Source organism: Mus pahari, chromosome 6, assembly GCF_900095145.1.
Source record: "Mus pahari chromosome 6, PAHARI_EIJ_v1.1, whole genome shotgun sequence".
Taxonomy (NCBI): domain Eukaryota; kingdom Metazoa; phylum Chordata; class Mammalia; order Rodentia; family Muridae; genus Mus; species Mus pahari.
Genome location: NC_034595.1, coordinates 101,261,301 through 101,276,519, shown reverse-complemented (window position 1 = coordinate 101,276,519; position 15,219 = coordinate 101,261,301). Strand labels below are relative to the sequence as shown.

General features: G+C 39.9%; 1 protein-coding gene and 1 non-coding gene across 9 annotated transcripts in view; both read right to left on the bottom strand.

Moving 5' to 3' along the window:
- Rere (arginine-glutamic acid dipeptide repeats) overlaps positions 1–15,219 on the bottom strand; it is a 330,953-nt gene that overhangs the window by 280,680 nt on the left and 35,054 nt on the right. The window lies entirely within an intron of this gene.
- On the bottom strand, positions 13,365–13,474 carry LOC115064265. Its single transcript, XR_003844111.1, has one exon. It is a non-coding gene; the product is annotated as a U6 spliceosomal RNA (small nuclear RNA).

The following is a 15,219-nucleotide window of genomic DNA, read 5'->3' as shown; positions in this document are numbered from 1 at the left end:
CTGTAAATGATTCATAGGAGATGGCTCTCCACTATCATCTTCCTCTCCTGGGAGTTCCCTTCTGGTGTTTCATCAAACCACTCAAGCTATATTAAAAAAACTTCACTGAAATAAAAGAAATAAAGATATAAAAAAAAAAAAAAAAAAAAAAAAAAAAAAAAAAAAACAATAAAAATACACTTTCCCATTCCCCTTATTGCTGCCTCTTCTACTTGAGTGATTTATACCTTTTCAGTCAAAAGCAAGATTAATTCTTTATATTCTGCATATTTGGAATCATTTATTTTTGGGGGGCCAATTAAGATTATTAATAGTATTCAAAGCAAGAAACTTGGGATTTTTAAAGTCAGAGGTTTTGATTCACTTATTCTGGTATTTTTATATGAGAGTTCTTTTGGCTGAAATTAAAAGAAATCTACCTTTACTTGGTGGATTTTAAAATGTTCACTCATCAAAGTCAAGATGCTCCAAATTGAAATTCAATTCTCTCATATTTAAAAATGTTAATGCAAATGGTTGTTTTAATGCAGCAGCATCTGGCTCATTAAAACATTTGGTTTTAACTAATAAATCCTTAATTATTAAATCCTGCTCAATTTCTTTCACACAGATAGACCAAACATATACTGCTATAATTACAAATGCCTAGTATAAATTACTTATCTGTGGAAAAGCCTTTCTCTTGATGCTCTGGCTGTTCAATGAGAACTCAAGTGTCTCGGGACACACATATCTTAAAAGTTCACCACTGAACATTTGCGCTCTGGTATATGTAGGTGCCAGATTGACTGACAAGCAAGTATTGACATAATACACAGAGTAACATGTCTGCCTATGCATTGAGCCAGGTTTGTTTTTACCAAGCAGGATTTCAAAATAAACATGTCAAAGTGCAATATAATCAGATGCCCTAATTCTGGCTTTCCAAAGCAAACACTACCTCCACCCCACCTCATGTTTTTATTACGGTATTACTACTGAAGGTATCTAATCAAGGTTTAACACATCATGATATCTAAAAGGCCAGAATTCACCCCACCCCCCGAGAACATGCTTGGTTTTAAGCCTTAATGCATGTTGGGGGGGGGGGGGTTGCTCTCCATCCCTCCCCCAATTCCTTTTTCTTTTTTAATCAGCAACATCTGACAGTACTGACTGAATATTTTACAATGGAGTTGCAGAATGTGTGTGTTCAATCGTTAGGCTTCCCAGAAGATTCATTACAGTTACATTAGAAAGTCAAATCAGGCAATTCTGCAGTCTGGTGAAAGCTAGCATATGAAATAAGGTTAATACAAAAGAATTTCATTTTAAATAGAGGACATTTAGGACTTTAAAAAGCAACATTATGATAAAAATTTCAAAATATTATTTTGGCATGAACCATGCTTTATAGATCTAATTCCAGAGATATCCAAAATGCTGTTCTAGGAAAGGCACACATGGTAGAAGCTGTGTGATTTGCAAGGTCCACCATCTCAAAGGATCCTCTTGCTAGGAACACAGAGAAGAATGTTTTGCCCTGACCCCAGGGAAACAAGCCCTCGGTTCTGGTGATGCTGATAAAGTGGTATCGAGAAACAGTCAAAGCATCCCTGGGTCCATACAAAGCACAACAATGATTTACGTTGATTTTGATAAAAGTAAAGACTTTTCAGCTCCAGGACATAGTTCTGTGACAAAAATCAGTAAGTTAATTGTTTTCATATACATAGCTGTGAAACACATACACACATACATATAGTCAGAGGTCATGTTTAACTGGCATTTGTGTGTAATAGTTTCCTCTCTCTAGATTTCAGGCTTCAACAAACCCCTAACTGATCTTATTTATTTGATTTGTTTCCACTCCTTGATAAGTAACCAAAGATAAAAACTGATTGCCTATTGAAATAAAAACCTCTTTATTTAGCACAGCTGATTTATAAAATACAGTTCTCAATCCAATACAAAGATTCACCTTTGCACAAACAATTTAAAGCCCAAATATCATGGCAAGAAAATCTAACAGCATTAGTAACAAATGTAAGTCCTCGTCAGCTATACAGATGGACTTTGCAGGCCACTAGCTGTGCTTAATTTAATATGAAGCTAAATACAGTCAACACATCTGGTGCACCACTGATGGTTATCATGATAAACTAAATCTGACATTACACACAAACTCATTCACTATTCTATTTTTATTCCCATTTTACCTTAAACACAGACTAAAAACTTACATTTCCTTTTGCTCTTCATTTCCCTATGTCTTCTAATTGTAGAAAGACAGGTTTTGTGTAATTTGGTTTTTACACAATTTGGAGTGCATACTGCAAGGGTAGGAAAAAAAACAACCTACAAATCAAGGGGCATATGCAAGTGAAGGCGTCTTGGGTTTGGGCTTCCTTCACTTTCTTCACTTCTGGGGATTATAAAAAGGCAATGTAGGAGCCTGAGATGGTGTTGCACACCTCTGTCTCAGGACTGAGGAGTAGGATGGCTATAAGTCTCAGGGCAGCCTGGTCCACATATTCAGTTCCAGGACAGTCAGGGCTACATTAAGAGATCATGACTGAAACAACAACAACAACAACAACAACAACAACAAACCATGAGAGAGGGGAAGGGAGGGAGAGAAAGGAAGAGAGAAAGGGAGACAATGTAGGACTGGAGAGAGCTCAGTGGTAAGAGTGCACACTGCTCTTCCAGAGGACCTGGGTTCATTTCCAGCACCCACACAGCAGCTTACAATTGTCCAGTTCCAGAAAATTTGACATTCTCTTTTGTCCTCCATGGGTATCAAGCACACACATGATACACTTAAATACATGCAAGCAAACCACTCATATTCATAAAATAAAAACAGCAATTTAAAAAAAATAGGCAATGTAAACATTCACCCAGTAGCACATGGGACAAAGAATATAAATCTGGAAGGCTGACCACACAACCAACAGCTGTAGAGGACTGAAAACAAAAGCCAAAGCCTTTCTGATTTCTTTCTCTGACTGTGACAGTCTCCCTATATATAGCCCAGGATAGCCTGAAATTCATGATCTTCCTGTCTTCCCTGTAATGGAATCAAACGTGCCAGCAAACAAATCTATAAAATGGATTTAGAGATGTTTCCAAAGTATACAACTCTAACTGTGGCAGATAACCAAAAACAAAAAATGCCTAATGTGATGGCCCATGCCTGTAATCCCAGCACTCAGGAGGAAAAGGCAGGTGGATCTCTGTGAGTTTGAGGCCAGCCTAGTCTATAATGTGAGTTCCAGGAAAGCCAGGAACATTACACAAAGAAACCCTGATTTGAATAAACAAAAAAACAAAAAGCAAAAAGGGAAAAAGTCAGTGCTGGACACAAATCAATTTTACGTCAGAACAAACAAAACTTTTTTGAAGATTGGCTGATTGATTGATTGTGAGTACACTATCACTTTCCTCAGACAGTTATGTCTGAGGGCATCAGATCCCATTACAGACGGTTGTGAGCCACCATGTGGGTTCCTGGGAATTGAACTCTGGAAGAACAGTCAGTAGTCTATCCGCTGAGCCATCTCTCCAGTCCCCAAACAATTTATAAGCAACTGTTTTATAAATCAGAATTAATAAGTAAAGAGAAAGCTTGGGCTAACCTGAGCTGGACCTCCAAAATAGACAAAAATTTTTAAAACTTTAAACAAACAAAAAAAAATCATGGTGATGCACACTTGTAATCCCAGGACAGAGGAGGCAAAGATATGGGATTAGCTGACCAGCAAGCAAGTCTACCCAAGGATATTAGGCCAAACGAGAGACACTGTTACAAAATGAGGATGAAGCAGGCCGAGGTAGATTTCTAGTGTACATGAAATATACACACATGTGATTATGCATGTGCACACATGTGCATATACATTCCACCCCCCCCAAAAAAAAAAACCAGAATTATATAATCCCTAACAGTTTGCTACTAAAGAATCATAATATCACTTGTGACACACATTACTGCCTAAATTGCAATATTCAAATTAATGCATTTTTATTACTTTCCTCCAAATGTTATTCAGGGAAAAGAATTTTGATTTGTACAGGTAGCCATGTTCCTGCAAACAATCCTAATAAAACTCATTAGGTTACAAAATTTTAAAAGAAAGAAAAAACATGAAAGTAGGGGGAAGGCTAGTTGGACGAAAGGAATCAGAAGAAATGGGAGAGAAGAGAGGATAACAGGTGAATATAATCAAATCATTATGTACATGTATTAAAATGTCACAGTGAAGCCTACTGTGTAGTTAATATATGCCACTAAAAACATTTTCCAAAGAATTTTCAATTGTAATACTTTAGGTGTAGTTTCCTTTAAACTAAGGGACCTAAGCTGTGATTGTGCACCATAAGGGACAAGCTCAGCCTGATCAGAATGAGACACACATATTTCTGAGTAACTTTTCTCATCTCGACTCAAGCATTTTTTTTAAGATATAAAATTAATACAACTGCTATCAAATTTTCATCATTTTATTATGAGTAATATTCTCTCTAAAAAATTAGTCTGTGTTGCTGTCCTAATATATCATTTTGAAAGTACTCTGAAGTTAAGGATCACGGTAACGTTTTTTAAAATGTACAATTCTATTACTTTTGCATTGAAAATGTTGTTAAAATTTTAGTAGGTATGAACTGTGAAAATGATTCCTTCATTGGAAAGCCATGAAGTGGAAACTTAATGGCACTTTGGAAAGTCAGTTGTATTGGATGGTGTTTTCCTGAAGTGGCCACAGGTGAAAGGTTAAGGCAAGCTCATGAAGGAACATTTCACTGAAGCAGACACAAGTGAAAGGATGTTCTGCTACAGCAAGCACGTGAAATGATACGTGATGAAGGATTCTTTGCTAAGGGCATGAATGTATTGGTCCACCTTACATTTGGTAGTTGAGGTGCATTTGTTGGGATGCCATAGAGAGAAATGCACCAAAAAACTTCTGGTGGTGTGCTGAAGTTTCTTGCTGCTTCTGTGGACTATGGCTGATTGCCACAATGTCAGCTGAGACAGACGCAGGTGCTGAGGCAAGACCCTGGAGAACAAGTGATGTTTGAAAGGTATACATAGATCTCGAGAGACAGTGATGGAGGCTCAGCTAGGCTTGCTTATAGAGCTAGCTGTTCAATGCTTGCGGGTCTGGAATCTTGCCTCACCTTCCCTTCCCTGAGAAAGGCACAGCCAAGAACTTCTCCTGGCTTTCCTCCTTGTCCCTTCGGCAGAAGCTGAGGCCTGGCTGTCTCTGCTAGGTAGTGACACTGCTGCTGATTCATGTTTGCTATCTACCGAACTGGACTGCTGGTATATCCATAAAGTGTTTGCAAGTGGATAGAGCTGCCACTGCTCACCTGTGAACTGAACTGCTGATTTCCTGACAACACAAATAATATTTGCTCCAAAGAACGAATTAACAGGTCCACTTCCCCTACATCCTTCTTTCCCACTACCTCTGGTGGGTGATGGGCTCATTAAAAATGAGGTTTGAAAAATTAAAGTTGAAAAGCCACCTGAGTTTTCATTGCTAATTTCCAAAAGCACGAGTAAGATGAAAGATGAGGAAGGACCTGGCCCTTGGCACACTAGCAGAACACACTGGCACAAAGCTGAAATCCCAGGATTTGGGAGCAGAGGAAGAAGAGCCTTTATAAAACTTGAGCCAAGATATGCCTTTTTATCTTCATAAGTGCTTAAAAGCTGGGCTGCCAAAATACAGTGCCTTTGAAGGTATGCCCTCAGTGATCTACAGGCTCTCACGAAGGTCATCTCCTTCCAAAAGTGCCACAAGCTAAGGACCAGACCCCTAACACATGGACCTTCTGTAAACACTTAAGATGCAAGTTAGAGCAGCTGCTGGTGTACTGAACTCACACTCACAATCAGGGAAGACTTCCAGTGGTATTTCCCCAGTGTTAACTTTAGGAAAATGATTCTTTACTAAAGAAGAAACAGAAAAATGCCTTGCAAGCCTAGGTAAAGTTCTTACGGATTATTAGAAATAGACTTTATTTAGCAGAAATAAAAAACTGTTTTGGATCTTAAAAGAGCTGTCCCACATCTCTTCCCCTCTCTTCATTTTGTTGCTTGGATTTGAGGGTAGGGGGTGTGTGTCTACACCTCTCTGTGTGCATCTGTATATTTGGCTAGCCTAGTACTTGCGAAGTAGATCAGGCTGGCCTCTTAACTCAGAAGCCTAAGTCTGCGTCCTGAGTGCTAGGACTAAAGGCATGCATTACCACACCTGGCTTCTTTCAGGCTGTTGTTGCTGTTTCTCTCTGTTTCTCTGTGTAGCCTTGGCTGTCCTGGAACCCACTTGTAGACCAGGCTGGCCTCGAACTCCCAGAGATCTAACTGCCTCAGCCTCCTGAGTGCTAGGATTAAAGGTGTGCGCCACCACACCCAGATGTTCTTGGTTTTGAAGCCAAGGTTGCACTTATGTCGGGCAAGCACTCAGAGCCTTATAATTCTGTCAGTTAGCAAATGATATTCTTTCACCTAAATGTCAAGATGCTATCAAAAAGATACTTAACAAAGAGGGTCAAAAAAGCAACAAATTGGGGCTGGTGAGATGGCTCAGTGGGTAAGAACACCCGACTGTTCTTCCAAAGGTCCAGAGTTCAAATCCCAGCAACCACATGGTGGCTCACAACCATCCTTAACAAGATCTGACGCCCTCTTCTGGAGTGTCTGAAGACAGCTACAGTGTACTTACATATAATAAATAAATAAATCTTTAAAAAAAAAAAAAAGCAACAAATTGGGGCTGGAGAGATGGGTCAGTAGTTAAGAGCACTGGTGGCTCACAACCATCTGTAATAGGATTCGATGCCCTCTTCTGGTGTGAAGGAAAAATAGTCCTTTCAAGAAAAGGCAAAAAGTATTGAGTCAGTGAAATGTTATGTTTTCCCTTAAAAATTAATACTAGTATTTTAATGTCAATTATTATCTCTTTCTGACACATTAAAGTAAAATTCCTTTATGTGAGAAAATTATTAAAATCAACTCCAAACTTCAGAGTTTACTAATGTAACACAGAAATAAGCATTACCCTTCAAAAGACAAAGATGGAAAAGTATAACAAGAAAAAAGACCAAGAGCAGAAATGAAATGAGCCAGGCACCTCTGTTGACACAAACTCAAACAAGAGTATTCCTTTCCATTAGGGGAAAATGCAACAAAGACAAAACAGTAATAGATAAATAAGAGAGAAAGAAAAGCTGGGCTGTGGTGGCGCATGCCTTTGATCCCAGCCCTTGGGAGGCAGAGGCAGGTGCATCTCTATGAGTCCAAAGACTGCCAGGACTACACAAAGAAATCCTGCCTCGAATGATGAATGATCAAATTAAAACCCAAGTAAAATGCCTGCCTTGCAGGAATGAGGAGCTGGGAGTCATACCCCACATGAAAATGCTGGCAGAATTATCTTGGAATCCCATCTGGAATCCCAGCTGTTTTGGTGGCTGAGGCTCCAAGAGCTCAAGGTCAGCCTGTACAAAATGATGAAACGCTCAGTCCATAACTAAATACACACTATCCCAAATCAATAATCATGAAGAAAAGCACTACCATGAGTCAAATTTGTTTTAATTCTTAAGTGTCACTTACAATTATTTTATCAGTCACCACCGTCTAGAAACTGGTTTGGAGGAATGTCAAACACCACCTCAGGAGAACAGAAACTCTAAGGGATCTGATGCCCTCTTCTGGCCTCCCAATAGTCCTGCATGCACACAGAACACAAACTCTCAGAAGCACTCATACACCCCTCACACATGCTTTTTTATTTGTTTTAAGCTTCAACTAGCTCTATTCTCATGATCTTTGGCTTCTTTCCAGAGTCACTTACTGTACAAGGCGGAGAATCTAGATCTGAATCCCCATTACACACATGGAAAGCCAGACATGGCTGCATGTACCTATAACCCCAGCACTGGGCAGGCAAATGCCAAGAACTCACTGGTTGGCCAACCTAATCAAAGTAGTGAGCTTCCAGTTCAATTACAGACCCTATCTCACTGCAGTAACACAGAGAATGACAGAAGACACCTGAAGACCTCCCCTGGCCTCCATAAGTACACACTTACACACTCATGTCCATGTAGGCTACACACACACACACACACACACACACACACACACACACACACATTAAAAAAATCATGCTTATAATTCATCAAGATTCCCTATCTGTTGCAATGCATTTTGCTACCCATAAGAAATTGAGTCGTGTACATTTTCATATAAAACTTTTTGCTTAATATACTTGTGCCACCAAAAAAAAAAAAAAGAAAGAAAAGAAAGGTAGGAGGGGCTGAAGACATGACTCAGCATTTAAGAGTACTAGATGATCCTCCAAAGGTCCTGAGTTCCATTCCCAGCAAACACATGGTGGTAACCGATACCCTATTCTGGCATGCAGGTGTACATATAGATAGAGCACTCATATACATTAAATAAATCCTTAAAACACACACACACCTGCCGGGCGTGGTGGCGCATGCCTTTAATCCCAGCACTCGGGAGGCAGAGGCAGGCAGATTTCTGAGTTCAAGGCCAGCCTGGTCTACAAAGTGAGTTCNCAGGCAGATTTCTGAGTTCAAGGCCAGCCTGGTCTACAAAGTGAGTTCCAGGACAGCCAGGGCTATACAGAGAAACCCTGTTTCGAAAAACCAAAACACACACACACACACACACACACACACACACACACACACACACACACACACACGAAAATAGAGACTTGCAACAAACATCATAATAAAACAAAACAGAACTGCAGTTAAGTCCTCAGTGGGACTTGTGTGCCCCACAGCCAAGTGCAGACATTAGATGACGTCAATCACTGCTGGTAGAAGAGCTGTAGCATGATTATCCTGGTTGGCTCTGTGTTGTTATAAAACACTGATCAAAACTTGAAAGAGAAAGGGGTGTAGTTTACTTGGCTTATAGTCCAGCCCACTGTCCAAAGAAGTCAAGGCAAGAACTCAAGAAAGGAGCTTAAAGCAGAGATTACTGAAGAACAATGACTACTGACTAGCTTCTTTTCATGGCCTGTTCAGCTTGCTTTCTTATTCACCCCAAGCCCGCCTAAGAGTGGTGCCACCCACAGTAGGATGGACCACATCCATCATTAATCAAGAAATGAGACAGACACTCCCACAAGCCAATTTGATAGAGGCAATTCCCCAATTGAGACCCTCTCTCTTCCTAGGTGAAACTAGTCTCTGTCAATGGTAGAAGTCATTCTGAAAAATAGTTTGGCAGTTCCTCAAGATACTAATGAAGAGGCCTGGCATAAATCGCAACTTCCCTTCTAGGTACACACCCAAGAGAAATGAAAACACATGTTCACAGCAATGTGGTTTGGCAAACAATGTCTTCAATTGTAAGAAAAAGAACATTAAAACTTCAGAGTGTCATCATGATGCTTAAGCACATGCTGTCCCAAGATGCAGTACCTAATACAGGAAGGACACTTAACCATCGTCCGGAAAACATCATTCCCCATGGATCAAGAATCCTTAGGGATTTTCTTCTTAAATAACAAAAACATGCATTTCCCACGGTGTAGAAGCCCCAGATATTTTGGCCAAATCTAAATGGTACAGTACAGATACAGGAAGTGAGTGCCTTCTGGTTCACTTAAACTCTCCTACACATAAGCTACGCCTTCACAATTCTCCTCTGACACTTTATGAAACCATGGAAGGATCACAGTGATAACAAGCAAGCAGTTATATGGAAATCTCAAGCATGTAATAAAAGATGCATTCTAATGTATTACAGCTAGCTGGGAATTCGGTACACACACACCAATACTCCTAGGACTTCCTGGGCTACTGAGCAAAACTTTGTTTCACAAAGGGTGGAGGAAGTTCTCGTGTTTATTACAGAACTGTTCACAATAGTCAACATATGGGCTCAACCCATGACAGATGAATGGATTAAAGCAAATGTGCACATGCATAATGGAATGCTACTTAGCCATTGAAAAAACTGAAATCCTGTCATTTGCAACAACACAGATCGAACTAGAGGAGATTATTTTACTACATTAAGTGCAATAAACCAAGCACAGAAAGACAAATGCAGCATGTGAACACTAACTTAAAGGAGCCAAAAAAAGTTGATCTTAAAAAAAGGAAAATAGAATAGTAATTGCTAGAGAAAAGGAAGAAGAGAAAGACAGGGGAAGGGGGAAGAGGTTTTGCAAAAATGGGTACTAAAACAGACAGGAGGCACTGTAGAGTTGGCAGCAGCTAAGAGCACTGGCTGCTTTCCCGAAGGACTCAGGTCTGATGCATAGCACCCACTCCAGTCCCAGGGAATCTGATGCCCTCTTCTCTCATGGACACCGAGCACACATGTGGTGTTCATACACACACATGCAGGCAAAACACTCATACACATAAAATAATAAAATAAATCTTTTAAAATTTTTTAAGGTCTCTTAAGGATTTAAATATTAAATACTAAACTTAAAATTGTAAAACTCAATCTATAGGAGAAACAAGAGCTAATAGTCAACAGCACAGCAGAGCAGGGAGCTTCCATTTATGCTTTACAGAAAGAGCCCGAGTGTCCCAGACATACAAACAATCCACGTTGAGGAAGGGAAATGTCAGTTACCTCCTGCCCTGATCATTGTCCACCCCATACTGCTACCAGTTACCCTGACCTGATCACTATACACCCAATACTGCTACGATTTTGACTCTGAAATGCCCCACCTGACAGGCTTCTGTTCTGAACTTGTTTCTAGCTGGAGGTTATTTGGGAGGTTGTAGAAACTTTAGGAGGAATGTCTAGCAACCAAAATAGGTCCGAGAGGCAAGGCTTTAACAGTTTATCTGACCCCTGGCTTCTTCCCACAGTTTCCTTGTCAATCGTGGCATGAACCGCTTCCACCACATATCTGGCCATGATCTGAGCTGACCCAACACACTTCCATAATGAAAGAGTCAAAGTTAACCTTCCCTTTCCTGCCACTAACAGGGACTGTTGTCACACCAACACAAAAGTAAGCTACCACAATATACAAGTGCAGAAATGCCATGCTTTACCAGATAAACATCAACAAATATGCTGGGCATGGTGGCACCCGCCTTTGATCCAAGCACTGGGGAGGCAGAGGCAGGCAGCTTTCTGTGAGTCTGAGTCCAGCCCAGTCTACCAAGTAAGTTCCAGGACAGCCAAGGCTACATAGAAAAACAGTCTCAAGGGGAAAAAAAAAAAATGTAACAAATATTATGAGATAATTTAACAGGTTGTCTTAGTCAGGGTTTCTATTCCTGGACAAAACATCATGACCAAGAAGCAATTTGGGGAGTTAATGGTTTATTCAGCTTACATTTCCACATTGCTGTTCATCACTGAAAGAAGTCAGGACTGGAACTCAAGCAGGTCAGGGAGCAGGAGCTGATGCAGAGGCCATGGAGGGATGTTCTTTACTGGCTTGCTTCCCCTGGCTTGCTCAGCCTGCTCTCTTATAGAACCCAAGACTACCAGCCCAGAGATGGCACCACCTACAAGGGGACCTCCCCTCTTGATCACTAATTGAGAAAATGCCTTGCAGCTGATCTCCTGGAGGCATTTCCCCAACTGAAGCTCCTTTCTCTGTGATAACTCCAGCTCTGTCAAGTTGACACAAAATTAGCCAGTACACAGGTTAAAGATAAAGTCGTCTAAAGGGCTGAACATTCTAAAGTGCCTGTTGTCTAAACAAACATGAAGACCTGGGTTTGATCCCCAGCACCAAAAAGTTAAAAAAAAAAAAAAACAACTTGGTAAAACACAAACCCCAGTGCTTGAGAAGTAGAATCAGATTCCCTGGAGATTCCTAGTCAGTCAACCTAACCAACTGGCAAACCGCAGGCCCACTGAGTTTTCTTGTCTCAAAAAAGTAGAGGTGACACTGGAGCTCTGTGGTTAAGAAAGCTTGCTGCTCTTCTGAAGGGACCAAGATCAGTCCCCAGCACCCGTATCAAGTGGCTCAAAGTGATCTGGAACTCCAGCTCCAAGGAATCCAACACCCCAGTCTGGCCTCCGCTGGTACTCTGCCCACACAAGCCCATGCTCAAACACACACATAATTATTTTTTAATTAAATTTTAGGGGGGTGGACATCTCCTAAGGAACAACAACCAAGGATGACTTACGGTCTCCACATGCACAACCTGTCTGTCATCTGTCTCTGTCTATTTGAGACACAATAATTAGTCATTCCTACATAAAGAAAAATATCTTTAAATTAAACTTAGCAAGCAATAAAATTGTATGCCTTGCTTTGTTTTGATAAGAATAGTATTTTGGCCTTCAAGTTTTCAGTTTAAAAATAAACAGGGTTTAGAAGAAAAAGAAATTGCTTCTTTAAAAAAGAAAACAGCTAATTTACACTAAGTGAACATCTGGTCTGCACCTTTAATACAGTATCTAGTAAATAATAGAAGAAACTTTGTTGATGGAATTACCACAAGAGGGCTTTAAAGTTCTTAAATTCCAAAAATGTTACTATTTGACACCTCAAATTAAAAATCTACAAATCAAACACCTGTCTAAACAGAGCCGTTCAAGAAATATTCCATTCTTTGAAAGATGATACCAATAAGCTTGAATTGGATTAAATTGTATCCAGATGTTTTATCCACACAAAGCAGATACTGAAAATAACCTGCCATTTTTCTGAAATTTACCAGTTAATGGAATAAATAAATAAATAAATGAACAGCAATCAAGCACAATATCCCCTTCACCATTTATAACTAAGCAAATAATTATTTTCTTCACATTTTAATCCTTCACATCAATTTTATACATCCTTACTTTTTTAAAAAAAATGAAACAACATATAGATAAATAACTGTTAAAGAATACTATGAGATAGTATGCATCAACTATTAAGGCTTAACAAATGTTAACATATTGCCATGTCTGCTTTAGATCTTTTCCCCTAAAGCAACTAATATAATAGTACAGATGTAATTACACTCTACCTCCCATTTTTGTTTTTTGTTTTTTTTAATTATTAAAGGACCTAGAAGTGTTTAAGCTTTATGGTTTCTAATTGTTTTAATTCTATGGTTAAAACTATAATAGTTTAGATATAAAATACTAGGTTTCAGAGTGAGAGAACACACACATGCATATCTATTGTTTTTTTTCTTTTGTAGGGTCCCTTTGTGTAGCCTTGACTGTCCTGTTACTAGCTCTGTAGATCAAGCTGGTCTCGAACCCAAAGAGATCCGCCAGCTTCTGCCTCCCATGTGTCACCACTGTCTATCTCTTTCACCTTTTTGTTTTTTTAAAATGTGGCTACTAGAAAATAAAATTTGCATACATGGTTCTTGTTAAGGCTCATCTCACATTTTTTTAATGCTTCATGACTTTATATGTCATCTTTGCACAGGGGCAATGGTACTCTTCTGTAGATTGTTCCAAGTTTTAATGTGTGTGCTGCTAAAGTGAAAACACATCTTGTATTTCTAGCGCAGTGTTGTTCTAAATAGTGCAAAGAAGCGCCAGAATAAGTGTTACTATTTCAGAATCAAGACATAGACGATTGTAACGCTAGCTACTAGTGAGGTAGGCAAGTAGGAGGCTCATTTGAACCCATCAGTTGGGAAGCTAGGATGGACACAGTAGCAAGAAGTCATTTCATTGTTTTTGGTTTTGGCTTTGTTTTTTTTAGGTTTTTCGAAACAGGGTTTCTCTGTTTAGCCCTGGCTGTCCTGGAACTCACTCTGTAGACCAGGCTGGTCTCGAACTCAGAAATCCGCCTGCCTCTGCCTCCCAAGTGCTGAGATTAAAGGTGTATGCCACCACAGCCCAGCTCACTGTTTCTTTTTTTTTAAGTGGGGTTTTGTTTGGTTGGTTGTTGTTGTCCTTCTTCTCCCACTTAGAAAAGGGAGCTGGAGAAAAAGCTAGGCTGATAAAAGCACCCCCTGCTCTTACAGAGGACCATCACCACCACTTCAGTTCCCAAGAACCCACTTGGGAACCATCAGTTCAAAACCATCTCTAGCTCCACCTCTAGGGGATCTAGCAGACACCCCAAAAGAATACCCACATGGTGAACACACATGCATGCAGGCAAGACCCTCACTTGCATAAGGTAAAAATAAGTAAATATTTTTTTAAATTAAAAAATAGCTAGGTATGGTGCTATGCACCTTTCATTCCCAGCACTTGGGAGGAGAGACAGGCAGATCTCTGAGAGTGAACTCCAGAGGCACAGGAGAACTGTGATGGTAGAAAGGGTACTCTGGGGAAAGCAAGCTTCCATGTTATTTTTCTACACCACTGAACAACCCAAATAATGCTTCATTTCATTTTGTGTGTCTAGAAAATTCTTCTCCTAGTTGGCTCAGTGTGAACATGAAAAGATAGAGGGCAGGTCTACTACAAGTCACTCACTCATCTAACAATTTCTATGCACTGGGCACTGCTGGGTGCCATGGGAAGAAAACCTGGCTTGCTTTCTAATGTGTATAGGGAAGGCTTGTGAAAATAATAAACAAGTTAACAAATGTCATCCCAGAAAAGTGCTCTGAAGAAACCATGTTGTAAAACAAAGATCAGCCGTCTTTCCTATCCAACCCTATCTTTAGCATCAGCTTTTAGGAGTCCTTGGATGCTGGAGGCACTGAGATTTATTTTAAGAGTGATAAATTCGTTATTCCAATGTGTTCATACCACAAACTCATTTTCTGTGTAAATATTTTCAACCAAAGTATTCTGCAAAACACATACACAGCTCTTAAGGACTTCCCACAACAAAACACAAGCACTCTGTGCCACTGTCTTGATTCTCATACCACGGAAGCACTCAGTTTGGTTCAATGCTTAATCTGGGGTTAGGAGACTCAGTGACTAGTCACTCTTTTTGTTTTAGAAAGAAAAATAAGAATATCTTGCTAGGCCAGGCATAGTAGTACATACCTTTAATCTCAGGAGGCAGAGACTGGGGGATGTCTGTGAGTTTTAGGCTAGCCAGGTATATAGAATGAGTTACAGTGCAGCCAAAGATTTTTATACAGGAAAACCCTGTCTCAAAAAAAACCAAACCAAACAAAGAATATTTTGCTATAAACAAGACAAAATGAATTCCAACCGTTAAGCATCAGGTATGTCCAATATAGATCTGATCTAAAACGCACAGAGATCCAAGCTAACATGGTCAACTTCTACTCTTCTCTGGGGGGGGGGGGGGGGGGGGG